The sequence below is a fragment of the Manis javanica genome, chromosome 14, assembly GCF_040802235.1.
Source record: "Manis javanica isolate MJ-LG chromosome 14, MJ_LKY, whole genome shotgun sequence".
Taxonomy (NCBI): domain Eukaryota; kingdom Metazoa; phylum Chordata; class Mammalia; order Pholidota; family Manidae; genus Manis; species Manis javanica.
The window spans coordinates 31,927,824-31,946,892 of NC_133169.1; positions in this window are offsets into that span (position 1 = coordinate 31,927,824).

The following is a 19,069-nucleotide window of genomic DNA, read 5'->3' on the forward strand; positions in this document are numbered from 1 at the left end:
TAACTATTTTAGTCCAATTGGTTAGAATTTTTTTTCTAGTGTAAGCGTGGATTGCCAGATGGCAGTCTAAAAGAGTAAAATAGCAAATGTAACTATGGTTTTATTTCTTTAAGTACACACTAAAAAGTGGCAGGTAATATTTTTAGAATGCTCTTTCTAGCAATAGACACACATCTCTTAATATTTTAGAATCTATTTTTCCCCCTTCCCTCCACCCACATTTGTCCTACAACTAATATTCTTTAGAATGCATATTAGAGCTTAGATCATAAATATTAACTTTTTAGCTAAGTTAACTTCAGTTTAATTTTGCAAATTCATCAACTTTCCCATGGCATCATATTCTCTAGACTGAGTGATAATTTTACCCCTTACAGGACGTTGGGCAACGGCTGGATACATTTTTAATCTTCACAGCTTGAGGGCCACTGACGCCCAGAGGTGAGAGCCTGGGATGCTCGCGAACCTCCTGCCACACGCTGGAGTGGCCCTGCAGCAAAGAATCATCCGGGCCGGGTACTGACAGTGCCAAGGTTGAAAAACACCATCCTAGATAATCTCCTGAAATCAAGCTGTATCTCTGGACCTTTTCCCTCTGGATGTCAGAGCCCACAATTTTCTTGAAATCGTAATTAGGGTATCAAATAAGAGAAGTTTTACAGTGGAATGAGCAAAAGTCTCTATAATCCCATGCGTCAACTTGGTTAGAAAACCCAGTTAAGTGGTAAAATACAAAATGTTTGTTACACTTCTCTCTTTTTCTTTCTGAGAAACACAAAAAGTAGATTTATTTTTATTAAGCTATGAGGAAGAATTTTATAGGTATCACGTCCTTTTTTCTCATATTTTTAAGAGAAAAGAATTTAGGGGAATGTAATCATTAAGTGTAAATATTATTAAGTGTTTTTTTAAGCTAAATTGAAGACTCTTTACTGTGTAAGTTACATGAGTTCTAGTGGTTTTTCCACAATTTTGGAAGAAAAAATTTTCTATTTAAGAATCTGGAGAATGTAAATAGAGAAGAACTGGTGTGCATTCTATTACTAGCATCATTTTCTTGCAAAATATATTGAAGGAAGAAACAGCAATATGTGTATTCACCCCTAGTTTTAGAGGAATTTAGAGATTAAATTTTATAAACTATGTTTCTGTTTGTTGGCTATATTGGTAAATACTGCTTCTATAATAAAAGTGTTATTTTGCCTTAAGATATTCATCATTATTGCTTTTTCTAATGAAGTAAAGTCATCCACATTCAAATATTTCATATGCAGAAAACAGTATTCTTAGTAGTACTTTTTAAATCTTTTCTTTCTCCTTTATTTCAGCAGGAAAATTGAAATTCTGTTTAATTTTTTATGTGGTAAAAACTACATAGCATAAAATTCACCATCTTAACCGTTTTGAAGTGTACAGCTCAGTAATGTTAAGTATATTTACATTGCTGTGACACATATCTGCAAAACTTTTTCATTTTGCAAATCTGCAGCTCTATACCCATTTAACAATTCTCCTTTCCTTGCTTCTCCCAGACCCTGGTAACCACCATTTTGTTTTCTGTTTTTATGACCTTGTCTGTTTTACTCATGTAAGGCTGCCATTACAAAATACCACAGACTGGGTGTCCTACACATCAGAACTTTGTTTTCTCACAGTTCTGGAGACTGGAAGTCCAAGAGCCAGGTGCCATCAGGACAGGTTTCTGGTGAGGCCTCTTCCTGGCTTTTGCACAGTGGCCCTCCCACTGTGCTCACGTGATCCCTTCTTTTTTTGTGCACAGGAAGAAAATGCAAGATATTTCAATGTCTCTTCCTTTTCTGATAAGCACAGAAGTTCTATCTGGATAGAGCCCCAGTCTTACAACCTTATTAGTCCAGTTACTTCCTCTTAAATGTCCTATCTCCAAATAGTCACATTGTGTGTTAGATCCTTAACCAAAATAATATTCACCATAGAATTTTAGGAGGAGTTATTTCAGTTAACAACATTGACTACTTTAGATACTTCATTTCAGAGAAATCACACAGTATTTGTCTTCTTGTGACTGGCTTCTCTTCATTTAGCATACTTCAGGCTCATCAGTGTTGCAGCATGTGACCAGACTGCCTTCCTGTTTCAGGCTGAGTACTATCCCATTGCATGTATATACCATATTTTGTTTATCCATGACCATGGATAAAATGGACATTTGGATTTCTTCCACCTCTTGTGGATTATGAATAGGGCTACTTTGAATGTGGGTACACAAATATCTCTTTGAGACCTTACTTTCAATTCTTTTAGATATATGCACTGCAAAGGTTCTAATGTATCTACATACTCACCAATACTTGTTATTTTCTGTTTTTGATAGTAGCCATCTGTCTTGCCAGTGGGTCTCAGCCTGGGAAAATTTGTTATGGATTCAGTGAGACACAGGAATGACAATGGAATGTTTTCTGGGTAAAAGGGATTATCACCTGGTTTGTTTGAGCACTAGAATGACATCTGCATCCAACAGTAAGCAGGTCTGCATCCTACTTCATCTCTGCCTCTGCCCAGAGTGCTGGGCAGAGCTCTTTATCTAGTGACTCGGTCAATAATAGCTTATTGCCTATGAGTGTGGAAGCAGTAGCCTCGCAGCAGGCCAGTTACATCATCAAGTGGTTTAGAATCAGGTGAGGGTCCTGGCCATAGGAAATTCAATTTTCCCCACATCGTCTTAATGAATGTCAGGTGGTATCTCTTTCTTTAGTATTAAGATATCATTGATATACAGTCTTATGAAGGTTTCACATGAGCAATAGTATGGTTACTAAATTCACTCACATTATCAAGTCCCCCCTACATACCTCATTACAGTCACTGTCCATCAGTGTAGTAAGATGCTATAGAGTCACTACTTGTCTTCTCTGTGCTGTACTGCCTTTCATGTGTCCTCCCTACAATACATGTGCCAATCAGAATACTCCTTCATCCGCTTCTCCCTCCCTTCCCACCGACCCTCCTCACCCGCTTTCCCTTTGGAAACTGACAGTCCTTCTTGGAGTCTGTGAGTCTGCAGCTGTTTTGTTCCTTCAGTTTTTGCTTTGTTATTATACTCCACAAATGAGAGAATGCATTTGGTACTTGTTCTCCTTCTGGCTTATTTCACTGATCATAATACCTTCTGGCTCGAACCATGTTGTTGCAAATGGTATGACTGCTTTTCTTATAATGGCTGAATAATATTCCATTGTGTACATGTACCACATCTTTTTCTTATTATTAAGGTACCATTGATAGACAATTTTTTTTTTGGAGATAATTATTTTTTATTGAAGGTTAGTTGACATACAGTATTACATTAGTTTCAGGTGTACGACACAACGATTCAGCATTTATATACATGATAATTCTAGCTACCAGCTATCACCATTCAAAGTTCTTACAATATTTTGACTATATTATTCCTTATGCTATGCATTACATCCTGGTTACTTATTAGTTTTAGAATTGGAAGACTGTACTTTTTTTTTTGAGAGGGCATCACTCATATTTAATGATCAAATGGTTGTTAACAACAATAAAATTTTTTATAGGGGACTCAATGCTCAATGAACAATCATTAATCCACCCCAAGCCTAATTTTCATCAGTCTCCAATCTTCTGAAGCATAACGAACAAGTTCTCACATGGAGAACAAATTCTTACATAGTGAATAAGTTACATGGTCATCACAGAAACTTTCGGTTTTGATCACTCATTATGAACTATAAACAATCAGTTCAAATATGAATATTCGTTTGATTTTTATACTTGATTTATATGTAGATACCACATTTCTCTCTTTATTATTATTATTTTTAATAAAATGCTGAAGTGGTAGGTAGATGCAAGATAAAGGTAGAAAACATAGTTTAGTGTTGTAAGAGAGCAAATGTAGATGATCAGCTGTGTGCCTGTAGACTATGTGTTAATCCAAGCTAGACAAGGGCAATAATACATCTACGGATGCAGAAGATTTCTCTCAGAACAGCGGAGGGTGAGGTTCTAATCCTCACCTCTGTTGATCCCCAGTTTCTCACCTGATGGCCCCCTGTGACTGTGCCTGTCTTAGGTTGTTCCTCCCTTGAGGAATCTTACCCGTCTCTGGCTAACCAGTCATCTTCCGGGGCCATACAGGGAAATGTAGATTTGGTAAGTGAGAGAGAAGCCATATTGTTTGAAAAGGTTAGCTTTTTACTTCTTTGCAGATTTATGCCCTGTGTCTTCTATGCCCAGCATTTGTCTTGAGGTATCTTTACCACTTGGAGGAATTATGATACTCAGTAAATTCGATATGAGGAAGAAATTCTATTTAAGAATTGTAATTAAGAAGGAAGAAGAAAAGCTATAGAAGTAGCAGGCAGAAGAAAACATGGGAAGATTGATTATTTCTTTGACTTATCTCCTTGTAGAGTACCTTACGCATGTATAGGTTTTAAACTACTAATTAAATTGCGCACGCACATTAACATAATAGGAGTACAGCTACATAAGCAAAGCAGACCTACAATTACCAGCCATCTCCAGTGAAACCAAGAAAACCAGTTAGGCACCTTAGGCAGTTGTGAAAACTTATCTATGATATGCTGGATATTGTCCAACTGAACTTGAACAGTCTGAGAGAAATCAGACAAATTAAAACAACCCATTCCTGGGGACTGTTTACATCCCATATGTTCTTTTGAGAGTAGATAGTCTGTAGTTGTAAGATTTTAGAGAGCTCCAACTTGCACTTCTCCTAATTCTTGGTTGAGTTCCAACACTATAGATCCAGTCAAATTTGTTGTTTTACTGTATGCACAGGCCAGCTTAGATATCTCCTTCTTCATTCCCATGGCAAGTCCAGGAACCGGTGGGATAAATGTACCTACAGCTGTAGCAGCGCCTGGATCTTTGTTGAGGTTTTTTGATGATCATCTTCTGCTATGTCTCTTCCAGAGAGTGCTGATGTTGAAAGTTCTTCTTCATATCGTATCTTAGTTCATTTTCTGGGTAGCCAAATTAGGCTTTGATCCTCTGTATAAACACAAACAGACCCTTTGCCCACACTTTGATATGCCCTTTATACCATTATGTAGAGCTCATTGGAGGTCACCACACAGGAACTGCTTTTTTTTTTTAAGATAAAGGAATATTATCAGAAAAATGTACCTCCATAGCTGATCATCTGACACCATTTAAGTGATCAAAATTAAGGATATTTAAAGCATGCATTAATATTTGATTCACAGTTAGTTTTATCCTATCAGGGAGTAATCCCCTTTTTCTTTCTTTTTTTTTCTTAACGTTAATCTACACTTACCTGACGAATATTATGTTTACCAGGCTCTCCCCTATACCAGGTCCCCTGTATAAACCCCTTTAGAGTCACTGTCCATCAGCATAGCAAAATGTTGTAGGATCACTACTTGCTTTCTCTGTGTTGTACAGCCCACCCCTTTCTCCTCCCCATGCATGCTAATCTTAATACCCCCCTTCTTCTTCCTCCACCCTTATCCATCCCTACTCAAACATACTCCCCAGTCCCTTTCCCCTTGGTACCTGTTAGTCCATTATTGGGTTCTGTGATTCCGCTGCTGTTTTGTTTCTTCAGTTTTTCCTTTGTTCTTATACTCCACAGATGAGTGAAATCATTTGGTATTTCTCTTTCTCCACTTGGCTTATTTCACTGAGCATAATACTCTCCAGGTCCATCCATGTTGCTGCAAATGGTAGGATTTGCCCTCTTCTTATGGCTGAGTAGTATTCCATTGTGTATATGTACCACATCTTCTTTATCCATTCATCTACCGATGGACATTTAGGTTGCTTCCAATTCTTGGCTATTGTAAACAGTGCTGTGATAAACATAGGGGTGCATCCGTCTTTCTCAAACTTGATTGCTGCATTCTTAGGGTAAATTCCTAGGAGTGAAATTCCTGGGTCAAATGGTTAGTCTGTTTTGAGCATTTAGATGAACCTCCATACTGCTTTCCACAATGGTTGAACTAATTTAGATTCCCACCAACAGTGTAGAAAGGTTCCCCTTTCTCCACAGCCTCGCCAACATTTGTTGTTGTTTGTCTTTTGGATGGCAGCTATCCTTACTGGTGTGAGGTGATACCTCATTGTAGTTTTAATTTGCATTTCTCTGATAATTAGCAATGTAGAGCATCTTTTCATGTGTCTCTTGGCCATCTGTCTTTCTTTTTTTGAGAACTTTCCGTTCAGTTCCTCTGCCCATTTTTTAATTGGGTTATTTGTTTTTTGTTTGTTGAGGCGTGTGAGCTCTTTATATATTCTGGACGTCAAGCCTTTATTGGATCTGTCATTTTCAAATATATTCTCCCATACTGTAGGGTTCCTTTTTGTTCTATTGATGGTGTCTTTCACTGTACAGAAGCTTTTCAGCTTAATGTAGTCCCACTTGCTCATTTTTGCTGTTGTTTTCCTTGCCCGGGGAGATATGTTCAAGAAGAGGTCACTCATGTTTATGTCTAAGAGGTTTTTGCCTATGTTTTTTTCCAAGAGTTTAATGGTTTCATGACTTATATTCAGGTCTTTGATCCATTTAGAGTATACCTTTGTATATGGGGTTAGACAATGGTTCAGTTTCATTCTCCTACATGTAGCTGTCCAGTTTTGCCAGCACCATGTGTTGAAGAGACTGTCATTTTGCCATTGTATGTCCATGGCTCCTTTATCAAATATTAATTGACCATATATGTTTGGGTTAATTTCTGGAGTCTCTAATCTGTTCCACTGGTCTGTGGCTCTGTTCTTGTGCCAGTACCAAATTGTCTTGATTACTATGGCTGTGTAGTAGAGCTTGAAGTTGGGGAGTGAGATCTCCCCTACTTTATTCTTCTTTTTTAGGATTGCTTTGGCTATTCGGGATCTTTGGCATTTCCATATGAATTTTTGTATTATTTGTTCCAATTCATTGAAGAATGTTGCTGGTAATTTGAGAGGGATTGCATCAAATCTGTATATTGCTTTGGGCTGGATGGGCATTTTGACGATATTAATTCTTCCTAGCCATGAGCATGGGATGAGTTTCCATTAGTGTCCCCTTTAATTTCTCTTAAGAGTGACTTGTAGTTTTCAGAGTATAAGTCTTTCACTTCTTTGGTTAGGTTTATTCCTAGGTATTTTATTCTTTTTGATGCAATTGTGAATGGAATTGTTTTCCTGATTTCTCTTTCTCTTTAATCATTGTTAGTGTATAGGAAAGCTACGGATTTCTGTGTGTTAATTTTGTATCGTGCAACTTTGCTGTATTCTGATATCAGTTCTAGTAGTTTTGGAGTGGAGTCTTTAGGGTTTTTTATGTACAGTATCATATCATCTGCAAATAGTGACAGTTTAACTTCTTCTTTGCCTATCTGGATTCCTTGTGTTTCTTTGTTTTGTCTGATTGCCATGGCTAGGACCTGCAGTACTATGTTAAATAACAGTGGGGAGAGTGGGCATCCCTGTCTGGTTCCCGATCTCAGAGGAAATGATTTCAGCTTCTCGCTGTTCAGTATAATGCTGGCTGTGTGTTTATCATATATGGCCTTTATTATGTTGAGGTACTTGCACTCTATTCCCATTTTGCTTAGAGGTTTTATCATGAATGGATGTTGAATTTTGTCAAATGCTTTTTCAGCATCTATGGAGATAATCATGTGGTTTTTGTCTTTCTTTTTGTTGATGTGGTGGATGATGTTGATGGATTTTCGAATGTTGTACCATCCTTGCATCCCTGAGATGAATCCCACTTAGTCATGGTGTATGATCCTTTTGATATACTGTTGAATTCTGTTTGCTAATATTTTATTGAGTATTTTTGCATCTACATTCATCAGGGATATTGGTCTGTAATTTTCTTTTTTGGTGGGGTCTTTGCCTGGTTTTGGTATTAGGGTGATGTTGGCTTCATAGAATGAGTTTGGGAGTATTCCCTCCTCTTCTATTTTTTGGAACACTTTAAGGAGAATGGGTATTATGTCTTCCCTGTGTGTCTGATAAAATTCCGAGGTAATCCGTCCGGCCCCGGGGTTTTGTTCTTGGGTAGTTTTTTGATTACTGTTTCAATTTCTTTGCTCGTAATTGGTTTGTTTAACTTTTGTGTTTCTTCCTTGGTCAGTCTTGGGAGGTTGTATTTTTCTAGGAAGTTGTCCATTTCTTCTAGGTTTTCCAGCCTTTTGGCATATAGGTTTTCATAGTAGTCTTTAATAATTCTTTGTATTTCTGTGTAGTCTGTCGTGATTTTTCCATTCTCATTTCTGATTATGTTGATTTGTGTTGATTCTCTTTTTCTCTTAATAAGTTGGGCTAGAGGCTCATCTATTTTGTTTTTTTTCTCGAAGAACCAGCTCTTGGTTTCGTTGATTTTTGCTATTGTTTTATTCTTCTCAATTTTGTTTATTTCATCTCTGATCTTTATTATGTCCCTCCTTCTGCTGACTTTAGGCCTCATTTGTTCTTCTTTTTCCAGTTTTGTTAATTGTGATGTTAGACTATTCATTTGGAATTGTTCTTCCTTCTTCAAGTGAGCCTGGATTTCTATATACTTTCCTCTTAAGACTGCTTTTGCTGCGTCCCACAGAAGTTGGTGCTTAGTGTTGTTGTTGTCATTTGTTTCTATATATTCCTTGATCTCTATTTTAATTTGTTCATTGATCCATTGATTGTTTAGTAGCATGTTGTTAAGCCTCCATGTGTTTGTGAGCCTTTTTTTTTCTTTGTAGAATTTATTTCTACTTTCCTACCTTTGTGGTCTGAAAAATTGGTTAGTAGAATTTCAATATTTTGGAATTTACTGAGGCTCTTTTTGTGAGCTAGTATGTGGTCTATTCTGGAGAATGTTCCATGTGCACTTGAGAAGAATGTATATCCTGTTGCTTTTGGATGTAGAGTTCCATAGATGTCTATTAGGTCCATCTGTTCTACTGTGTTGTTCAGTGCCTGTGTGTCCTTACTTATTTTCTGCCCGGTGGATCTATCCTTTGGGGTGAGTGGTGTGTTGAAGTCTCCTAAAATGAATGCATTGCAGTCTATTTCCCTCTTTAGTTCTGTTAGTATTTGCTTCACATATGCTGGTGCTCCTGTATTGGGTGCATATATATTTAGAATGGTTATATCCTCTTGTTGGACTGAGCCCTTTATCATTATGTAGTATCCTTCTTTATCTCTTGTTACTTTCTTTGTTTTGAAGTCTATTTTGTCTGATATTAGTACTGCAACCCCTGCTTTCTTCTCACTGTTTTTTGCCTGAAATATGTTTTTCCATCCCTTGACTTTTAGTCTATCCTTGTCTTTGGGTTTAAGGTGAGTTTCTTGTAAGCAGCATATAGATGGGTCTTGCTTTTTTTATCCATTCAATTACTCTGTGTCTTTTAATTGGTGCATTAAGTCCATTTACATTTAGGGTGACTATTGAGAGATATTTACTTATTGCCATTGCAGGCTTTAGATTCGTGGTTACAAAAGGTTCAAGGTTAGCTTCTTTAGTATCTTACTGCCTAACTTAGCTCGCTTATTGAGCTGTTATATACACTGTCTGGAGATTCTTTTCTTCTCTCCCTTCTTATTCCTCCTCCTCCATTCTTCATTTGTTGGGTGTTTTGTTCTGTACTCTTTTTAGGAGTGCTCCCATCTAGAGCAGTCCCTGTAAGGTGCCCTGTAGAGGTGGTTTGCGGGAGGGAAATTCCGTCAGCTTTTGCTTGTCTGGGAATTGTTTAATCCTGCCATCATATTTAAATGATAGTTGTTCTGCATATAGTATCCTTGGTTCAAAGCCCTTCTGTTTCATTGCATTAAGTATATCATGCCATTCTCTTCTGGCCTGTAGGGTTTCTGTCGAGAAGTCTGATGTTAGCCTGATGGGTTTTCCTTTATAGGTGACCTTTTTCTCTCTAGCTACCTTTAAAACTCTTTCCTGCTCCTTGATCCTCGCCATTTTAATTACTATGTGTCTTGGTGTTGTCCTCCTTGGATCCTTTCTGTTGGGGGTTCTGTGTAATTCCACGGTCTGTTCGATTTTTTCCTCCCCCATTTTGGGGAATTTTTCAGCAATTATTTCTTTAAAGAGACTTTCTATCCCTTTTCCTCTTTCTTCTTCTTCTGGTATCCCTATAATACGAATATTATTCCCTTCCTGGAGATCCTTTTATCTCTCTCTATGTCAGCTTCTATACGTTCCTGTTCTCTGGCTTCTATTCCTTCAATGGCCTCTTGCATCTTATCCATTCTGCTTATAAATCCTTCCAGGGATTGTTTCACTTCTGTGATCTCCTTTCTGACATCTGTGATCTCCTTCCGGACTTCATCCGATTGCTCTTGCATTTTTCTCTGCATCTCATCCCATTGCTCTTGCATTTTTCTCTGCATCTCTGTCAGCATGTTCATGATTTTTATTTTGAATTCTTTTTCAGGAGGACTGGTTAGGTCTGTCTCCTTCTCAGGTGTTGTCTCTGTGATCTTTGTCTGCCTGTAGTTTTGCCTTTTCATTGTGATAGAGATAGTTTGCAGAGCCGGTACAAGTGACCGCTGGAAGAGCTTCCCTTGTTGTTGGTTTGTGGCCTTCCTCTCCTGGGAGAATAGCGACCTCTAGTGGCTTGTGCTGTGCAGCTGTGCCGAGACAGGGCTTCTGCTTCCCGCCCAGTTGCTATGGGTTTTATCTCTGCTGTTGCTGTGGGCATGGGCTGGCTGGGGCTGCTCCTCCAAAATGGTGGAGCCCCCTTGGATGGGGAGCGGCCGGGAGGCTATTTATCTCCGTAAGGGGCCTCTGTGATCCCTGCTGCCCAGGGGGTTAGAGTGCCCAGAGATCCCCAGATTCCCTGCCTCTGGTCTAAGTGACCTGTCCTGCCCCTTTTAAGACTTCCAAAAAGCACTCTCCAAACCAAAACAACAACAGCAACAATGAGAGAGGGAACAGAAAAAAAAAAAAAAAAAGGAAAAAATACGCGATTTTTTTTTATTCCTCAGGCGCCGGTCCCAGGCACCCGCTCACTGGTCCTGCTGCCCTGCCTCTCTAGCACAAGGGTCCCTGTTACTTCAAGGATTCCAAAAAGCACCCACCCACCGGTCCTGCAGGGAAAAACGTGCGATATTCTTTGTCCTCCAGCGCCGGTCCCAGGCACCCACTCACCAGTCCTGCCACTTTGCCTCCCTAGCAACGGGGTTCCCTGTCTCTTTAAGTCTTCCAAAAAGCACTCGCCAAAAAGAGAAAAAAAAATGGGGGAAAAATGGACGATTTCCTCCGTCCTCAGGCGCCCGTCTCAGGCACCCTCCCACCTCTCCCACAGGGAAAAACACGCGATATTCTTTGTCCTCAGGCGCTGGTCCCAGACACCCACTCACCCGTCCTGCTCTTCTGCCTCCCTAGCACCAGGGTCCCTGTCCCTTTAAGGCTTCCAAAAAGCACTCGCCAAAAAGAGAAAAAAAAAAGGGGAAAAGTGCGCGATTTCCTCCGTCCTGAGGCGCCAGTCTCAGGCACCCGCCCTCCGGTCCCATAGGGAAAAATGTGCGATATTCTTTGTCCTCAGCCGCCGGTCCCAGGCACCCGCTCAGCGGTCCCACCACCCTGCCTCCCTAGCAACGGGGTCCCTGTCCCTTTAAGGCTTCCAAAAAGCACTCGCCAAAAACAAAAACCGCTCTGGTTTCTTTCCACCTGCAGGGAGCCGGGGGAAGGGGCGCTTGGGTCCCGCCCGGCCGGGGCTTGTATCTTACCCACTTTGCAAGGCACTGGGTTCTTGCAGGTGTGGATGTGGTCTGGATGTTGTCCTGTTTCCTGTGGTCTTTATTTTAGGAAGATTTTTCTTTGTTATATTTTCATAGCTCTATGTGTTTTTGGGAGGAGATGTCCACTGCTCTACTCACGCTGCCTTCCTGGCTCTGCCCCCTGTTGTTTGTCTTTTGGATGGCAGCCATCCTTACTGGTGTGAGGTGTTACGTCATTGTAGTTTTAATTTGCATTTCTCTAATAATTAGTGATGTGGAGCATCTTTTCATGTGTCTGTTGGCCATCTGTATTTCTTTTTTGGAGAACTGTCTTTTCAGTTCCTCTGCCCACTTTTAATTGCGTTATTTGTTTTTTGTTTGTTGAGGCGTGTGTGAGCTCTTTATATATTCTGCACGTCAAGCCTTTATCGGATCTGTCATTTTCAAATATACTCTCCCATACTGTTGTGTCCCTTTTGGTTCTATTGATGGTGTCTTTTGCTGTACAGAAGCTTTTCAGCTTAATATAGTCCCACTTGCTCATTTTTGCTGTTGTTTTCCTTACACAGGAAGATATGTTCAAGAAGTCACTCATGTTTATGTCTAAGAGGTTTTTGCCTATTTTTTTTCCAAGAGTTTAATGGTTTCATGACTTACATTCAGGTCTTTGATCCATTTTCTGTTTACTTTGTATATGGGATTAGACAATGGTCCAGTTTCATTCTTCTACATGTAGCTGACCAGTTTTTCCAGCACCATCTGTTGAAGAGACTGTCATTTCACCATTGTATGTCCATGGCTCCTTTATCAAATATTAATTGACCATATATGTCTCGGTTAATGTCTGGATTCTCTAGTCTGTTCCATTGGTCTGTGGCTCTGTTCTTGTGCCAGTACCAAATTGTCTTGATTACTATGGCTTTATAGTAGAGCTTGAAGTAGGGGAGTGAGATCCCCCCTACTTTATTCTTCTTTCTCAGGATTGCTTTGGCTACTCAGGTTCTTTGGTGTTTCCATATTAATTTTTGAATTATTTGTTCCAGTTCATTGAAGAATGTTCCTGGTAGTTTCATAGGGATTGCATCAAATCTGTATATTGCTTTGGGCAGGATGGCCATTTTGACGATGTTAATTCTTCCTAGCCACGAGCATGGGATGAGTTTCCATTTGTTAGTGTCCCTTTAATTTCTCTTAAGAGTGACTTGTAGTTTTCAGAGTATAGGTCTTTCACTTCTTTGGTTAGGTTTATTCCTTGGTATTTTATTCTTTTTGATGCAATTGTGCATGGAATTGTTTTCCTGATTTCTCTTTCTGTTGGTTCATTGTTAGTGTATAGGAAAGCCACAGATTTCTGTGTGTTAATTTTGAATCCTGCAACTTTGCTGTATTCTGATATCAGTTCTAGTAGTTTTGGGGTGGAGTCTTTAGGGTGTTTTAAGTACCGTATCATGTCATCTGCAAATAGTGACAGTTTAACTTCTTCTTTACCAATCTGGATTCCTTGTATTTCTTTGTTTTGTCTGATTGCCGTCTCTAGGACCTCCAGTACTATGTTAAATAACAGTGGGGGAGAGTGGGCATCCCTGTCTAGTTCCCCACCTCAGAGGAAAATCTTTCAGCTTCTCGCTCTTCAGTATAATGTTGACTGTGGGTTTATCATAAATGGCATTTATTATGTTGCAGTACTTGCCTTCTATTCTCATTTTGCTGAGAGTTTTTATCATGAATGGATGTTGAACTTTGTCAAATGCTTTTTCAGCATCTATGGAGATGATCATGTGGTTTTTGTGTTTCTTTTTGTTGATGTGGTGGATGATGTTGATGGATTTTCGAATGTTGTACCATCCTTGCATCCCTCGGATGATTCGCACTTGATCATGGTGTAAGATCCTTTTGATGTATTTTTGAATTCGGTTTGCTAATATTTTATTGAGTATTTTTGCATCTACATTCATCAGGAATATTGGTCTGTAGTTTTCTTTTTTGGTGGGGTCTTTGCCTGGTTTTGGTATTAGGGTGATGTTGGCTTCATAGAATGAGTTTGGGAGTATTCCCTCCTCTTCTATTTTTTGGAACACTTTAGGGAGAATGGGTATTATGTCTTCCCTGTGTGTCTGATAAAATTCCGAGGTGAATCCATCTGGCCCAGGGGTTTTGTTCTTTGGTAGTTTTTTCATTACTGCTTCAATTTCATTGCTGGTAATTGGTCTGTTTAGATTTTCTGTTTCTTCCTTGGTCAGTCTTGGAAGGTTGTATTTTTCTAGGAAGTTGTCCATTTCTCCTAGGTTTCACAGCTTGTTAGCATATAGGTTTTCATAGTACTCTCTAACAATTCTTTGTATTTCTGTGGGGTCCATTGTGATTTTTCCTTTCTTGTTTCTGATTCTGTTGATTTGTGTTGTCTCTCTTTTCCTCTTAATAAGCCTGGCTAGAGGCTTATCTAGTTTGTTAGTTTTCTCGAATAACCAGCTCTTGGTTTCATTGATTTTTAATAGTGTTTTATTCTTCTCAATTTTATTTATTTCTTCTCTGATCTTTATTATGTCCCTCCTTCTGCTGACCTTAGGCCTCATTTGTTCTTCTTTTTCCAATTTTGATAGTTGTGACATTAGACCATTCATTTGGGATTGTTCTTCCTTTTTTAAATATGCCTGGATTGCTATATACTTCCCTCTTAAGACTGCTTTTGCTGTGTCCCACAGTAGTTGGGGCTTTGTGTTGTTATTGTCGTTTGTTTCCTTATATTGCTGGATGTCCATTTTGATTTGATCATTGATCCATTGATTATTTAGGAGCATGTTGTTAAGCCTCCATGTGTTTGTGAGCCTTTTTGCTTTCTTTGTACAGTTTATTTCTAGTTTTATGCCTTTGTGGTCTGAAATGTTGGTTGGTAGGATTTCAATCTTTTGGAATTTACTGAGGCTCTTTTTGTGGCCTAGTATGTGGTCTATTCTGGAGAATGTTCCATGTGCACTTGAGAAGAATGTGTGTCCTGTTGCTTTTGGATGTAGAGTTCTGTAGATGTCTATTAGGTCCATCTGTTCTAGTGTGTTGTTCAGTGCCTCTGTGTCCTTACTTATTTTCTGTCTGGTGGATCTGTCCTTTGGAGTGAGTGGTTTTTGCAGTCCCCTAGAATGAATGCACTGCATTCTATTTCCTCCTTTAGTTTTGTTAGTATTTGTTTCAGATATGTTGGTGCTCCTGTATTGGGTGCATATATATTTATAATGGTTATAACCTCTTGTTGGACTGTCCTTCTTTATCTTTTGTTACTTTCTTTATTTTGAAGTCTTTTTTGTCTGATACCAGAATTGCAACATCTGCTTTCTTCTCTCTGTTGTTTGCATGAAATATCTTTTTCCATCCCTTGACTTTAAGTCTGTGCATGTCTTTGGGTTTGAGGTGAGTCTCTTGTAAGCAGCATATGGATGGATCTTGCTTTTTTATCCATTCTATTACTCTGTGTCTTTTGATTGGGGCATTCAGCCCATTTATATTTAGGGTGACTATTGAAAGGTATGTACTTATTGCTATTGCAGGCTTTAAGTTTATGGTTACCAAAGGTTCAGGGTTAGCTTCTTTACTATCTTACTGTCTAACAACTCTCTTGTTGAGCTATTATAAACACGGTCTGATGATTCTTTATTTCTCCCCCTTCTTATTCCTCCTCCTCCCTTCTTCACATTTTGGGTGTTTTGTTCTGTGCTCTTTTTAGGAGTGCTCCCATCTAGAGCAGTCCCTGAAGGATGCCCTGTAGAGGTGGCTTGTGGGAGGCAAATTCCCTCAACTTTTGCTTCTCTCAGAATTGTTTAATCCCTCCTTCATATTTAAATGATAATCATGCTGGATAGAGTAGTCTTGGTTTGAGGCCCTTCTGTTTCATTGCATTAAGTATATCATGCCATTCTCTTCTGGTCTTTAGGGTTTTTGTTGAGAAGTTTAATAATAGCCTGATGGGTTTTCCTTTGTAGGAGGCCTTTTTTTTTCTCTATGGCTGCCTTTAATACTTTGTCTTTGTCTTTGATCCTTGCCATTTTAATTATATGTGTCTTGGTGTGGCCCTCCTTGGATCCCTTGTCATGGGAGTTCTGTGTACCTCTGTGGTCTGAGAGGCCATTTCCTCCCCTAGTTTGGGGAAGTTTTCAGCAATTATTTCTTCAAAGACACTTTCAATCCCTTTTTCTCTCTCTTCTTCTGGTACCCCTATAATGCGGATATTGTTCTGTTTTGATTAGTCACTCAGCTCTCTTAGAATTCTTTCATTCCTGGAGATCCTTTTATCTCTCTCTGCATCAGCTTCTCTGCATTCCTGTTCTCTGTTTTCTAGTCCATTAATGGTCTCTTGCATCTTGTCCATTTTGTTTTGAAGTCCTTCCAGAGCTTGTTTTATTTCTGTGTTCTCCTTCCTTAGTTCTTGCATATTTCTCTACAAGTCCATCAGGATGGTTATGACTTTTGTTTTGAATTCTTTTTCAGGAAGACTGGTTAAATCTATCTCCCCAGGTTTCTTCTCAGGGGAAGATGTAGCAGATGCCGAAGCTGTCTGGGTTAGTCTTGTCTGGATCATATTTTTTTGCCTTTTCATGTTGATAGATGCTATTGACTGTCAGCTGGGAGGGCCAACCTTTTCACTTGGCTCCTGGCCTTTCTTTACTGGGACAACTGCGACCCCTAGTGGCTTGTGTTGGGTGATTGTGTGTAGACTGGGTCTTTGTGTCTTGCCCGGCCCGTATCGAGGAAACTCCCTTTCTGAGGGTGGGGCCTGCCTTAGGCAGCTCCTGTGCTTTCATAGCACCTGGAGGGGTAATGGACAGGGGGCTGTTTGGTTGTTTAACTTTGTGAGGTGTCTCAGAGCTGTTGCCCAGGGGGTTAGTGTGCCCTGTTTTCCCTGTAATTTCCAGCCACTGGGATGTGACCTGTGTTGTTTCCGTCCAGCTGTTACATCCCTGTACCTTTAAAACTTTCAAAAAGCACTCGCTTTTCTTTGTCACAGGGGCGTCAGCTTCGGAACCCACTCAGAGGTCTTGCTGCCCTGTTTCCCTAGTTTCCAGCCCTCCATGCATGCACTGTGTCTGTGCTCTGTTGCAGGTTTCTGGGGCTGGGTGTTTAGCAGTCGTGGGCTCCCTCTCCCTCCCCACTCTGACACCTTTCCTCCCACTGGGAGCTGGGGGGAGGCGTGCTTGGGTCCCGCTGGGCCAGGGGTTGTATCTTACCCCTTTCACCAGGCGCTGGGCTCTTGCACGTGTGGATGTAGTCTGGCTGTTGTCCTGTGTCTTCTGGTCTCTCTTTTATGATTAGTTGTATTTGTTGTATTTTCAAAAATATATATGTTTTTGGGAGGAGAGTCCCACTCCTACTCACACCGCCATGTTGGCTCCGCCCCTGATAGACAGTCTTATGCTCAGGTTTCACATGAGCAACATTCTGGTTACTACATTCCCCCTATTATCAAGTCCCCACCACATACTCCATTACAGTCACTGTTCATCAGTGTAGGAAGATGCTATAGAGTCACAATGGGTCTTCTCTTTGGTATGCTGCCTTCCCCGTGCCCCTGCATATTATGTGTGCTAATAATAATAATACCCATTAATTCCATTATCCCTCCCTTCCCCCCCAACCTTCCTAGCTACTTTCCCTTTGGCTAGTCCATTCTTGGGTTCTGTGAGTCTGCTGCTGTTTTTTTTCTTCAGTTTTTGCTTTGTTGTTATACTCCATGGATTAGTGAAATCATTTGGTACTTCTCTTTCTCTGCCTGGCTTATGTCACTAAGTGTAATGGCCCCTAGCTCCATCCATGTTGTTGCAAATGGCAGGATTTACTTTCTTCTTTTGGATGAATAATATTCCATCGTGTATATGTACCACAACTTCTTTATCCATTCATCTGCTCATGCACATGGGTTGTTTCCATTTCTTGGCTATTGTAAATAGTGCTGTGATAAACATAGGGGTACAGATGTCTTTAAGAATTCGTGATTCTGTTGTCTTAGGGTAAATTCCTAGGAGTAGAATCCCTGGATCAAATGGTATTTCTAGTTTTAGTTTTTTAATGAACCTCAATTGTTGAACTAGCTTACATTCCCACCAGCAGTGTAGGAGGGTTCCCTTTTCTCTACATTCTTGCCAGCACTTGTTGCTCCTTATCTTTTGGATGTTAACCATCCTAACTATTGTGAGGTGATATCTCATTGAGGTTTTAATTTTCATTTCCCTGATTATTAGTAATGTGGAGCATCTTTTCATGTGCCTATTGGCCATCTGAATTTCTTCTTTGGAGAATTGTCTGTTCATATCTGCTACCCATTTTTTAATGAGGTTATTTGCTTTTTGAGTGATGAAACATGTGAGTTCTTTATATATTATGGATGTTAAGCCCTTGTTGGATATGTCATTTATGAATATATTCTCCCACCCTTTAGTATGCCTTTTGTTCTGCTGATAGTGTCCATTTCTGAACAGAAGCTTTATAGTTTGATTAAGTTCCATTTGTTCATTTTTGCTTTTGTTTCCTTTGCCCAAGGAGATGTGTTCAGGAAAAAGTTGCTTGTGTTTATATTCAAGAGATTTTTGCCTATGTTTCTTCTAAGAGTTTTATGGTTTCATGACTTACATTCAGATATTTGATCCACTTCAAGTTTACATTTGTGTATGGAGTTAGACCATAATCCAGTTTCATTCTCTTACATGTAGCTTTCCAGATTTGCCAACACCAGTCATTGAAGTGGCTGTTGTTTTCCCCATTGTATATCCATGGCTGCTTTATCAAATATGAATTGACCATATATGCTTGTGTTTATATCTGAGCTCTCTATTGTGTTCCATTGATCTATGGGTTTGTTCTTGTGCCAGTACCAAATTGTCTTGATTACTGAGGCTTTGTACTAAAGCTTGAAGTCAGGGAGCATAATTAACCAGCTTTATTCTTCCTTCTCAGGATTGCTTTGGCTATTCAGAGTCTTTTGTGGTTCCATATGAATTTTAGAACTATTTTCTAGTTCATTGATGAATGCTGTTGGTATTTTGATAGGGATTTGTATTGAATCTGTATATTGCTTTAGGCAGGATGGTCATTTTGACAATATTAATTCTTCCTAGCCAAGAGCATGGGATGAATTTCCATTTGTTAGTGTCCTCTTTAATTTCTCTTAAGAGTGTCTTGTAGTTTTCAGGGTATAGGTCTTCCACTTCCTTTTTAGGTTTATTCCTTGGTATTTTACTCTTTTAGATGCAATTGTAAATGGAATTGTTTTCCTGATTTCTCTTTCTGCTAGTTCATATTTAGTATATAGGAATGCAACATATTTCTGTGTATTTTGTATCCTGCAAATTTGCTGAACTCAGATATTAGTTCTAGTAGTTTTGGGGTGGATTAT